Source organism: Coenobita brevimanus, chromosome 59 (assembly GCF_032717465.1).
Source record: "Coenobita brevimanus isolate Jiangsu-jjx chromosome 59, ASM3271746v2, whole genome shotgun sequence".
NCBI classification, from domain to species: domain Eukaryota; kingdom Metazoa; phylum Arthropoda; class Malacostraca; order Decapoda; family Coenobitidae; genus Coenobita; species Coenobita brevimanus.
In genome coordinates, this window is record NC_137012.1 from 19,687,472 (window position 1) to 19,689,063 (window position 1,592).

Below are 1,592 nucleotides of genomic sequence, written 5' to 3' on the forward strand. Positions count from 1 at the left end.
GGAATGCTTCATATAAGCCCTTCTCGACGAGGGTGTTAAGCACTGCCGTCTATTCCTTTCTGATGTTTTCAGTGTTATCAAAACGACGCTCTTTTAGCTTGATCCTGATTTGGGGGAGCAGAAAGAAGTCAATGAGGGCCTGGACAAGAAGGTTTCATCTTCTCAGGCAAGTCCAAGAAGCTTAGTGCAGACATTAACGCGTTGCTGCATTTAGTCAACCATTACAGCCTGGGGACAAATTTAGCTGTTATGGAGCCCATGCCGAAATCTTCAGTGAGAATCCTCTGACATGTCCCGTAACCAATTCCCACTTCCTCATAAGTACTCCTGACTTTACATAATAACAAGTAGAAGCACCGGCTGACTCTTCTTCACTGTAAGCAGAGTTAGCTAGACCTTTCAACTCAGGGTCAGCAACCTGCAACTCAACCAACTCTTGACGAGACAAATTATCAACACTACGGGGTACTGCCTCATCTGGTGAGCGGTCCAAATTAGCAAGAAAAGTGTCAGCTAGATAACATCATCATCATCATTATCCTCTAAATCACCAGTAACTTTAGACTTAGCCCTAGTGACAGCACATGCAGGGAACACATCAGGGACATCACAATCCTGGGACGCAGCCACTGGCTCACTAGACAACTGAGGAGCTGGACACACTTGACTTCCACCAATATCATTTCCAAGTAAGAAAGTTACACCTGACATTGGGAGTGTCTCAACCAACCCAACCATAACGGAACCATTAACAAAACCAGACTCTAAATTCACTCTGCACAGAGGGACAGAGAAGTAATTATTCCCTACACCTTGTAAGATTACAGTTTCATCAGAGGAATTAATTCAGAAATTAGGATGACCTGGAGGATGTGGCAGGACTAAGCATTGGAGGAAGAAATGTGTATAATATCCGTTACACAAATGACACGGTTTTGTTGGCGGACAAAACCATCAGACAGGAAATTAGTTGAACTCTTGAGATTGTCACAAACGTTAGCTTCGCAAAAGAGGAGCTCCATGCGAGAGAAGAGCTTGAAGATAAATGCCAAGAGGAGGATGAGTTAACTCAGTTAAAGAATACTGAAGGAAACAAATAAAGCAAGGAGAAAGTTATAAATTCTTAAGGAGTCTAATATCAGATGATGGCGGTTGTGAAAGAGAAATAAAGAGAAGAAATGCAAAAGCAAAAACAACTTTTGGAAAAGTAAAGATTTTAACCATTAGCAGTATGAGCATGAAGATAAGAATAAGGATGTTAAAATATTTTGTATGGCTGTATAGAAAGAAGCGAGGAAGATGTATAGAAACAGGGAGGAAGAGGACGAAAAAGGATGTTAGGAAGAAGAGGAAGAAAAGAGAGGAATGTAGGGAGGAACGGAAGAGAATGGTGAAAGATAGGAAGGAAAGGGGAGAGAAAGTGTTAGGATGATAGGAGAGAGAAGCGAGGAACAGGAAGGAAGGGGTAAAGTACAATGGAATACAAAGGAAAGCAAACAGCAACAGATCCGTTAGTTCTTTAGTGGGTGTTCCGTATAAAGAAGGCTACGAGTACAGTAACAAAACTATTCTGCCAGTTAAAGACAAGCATA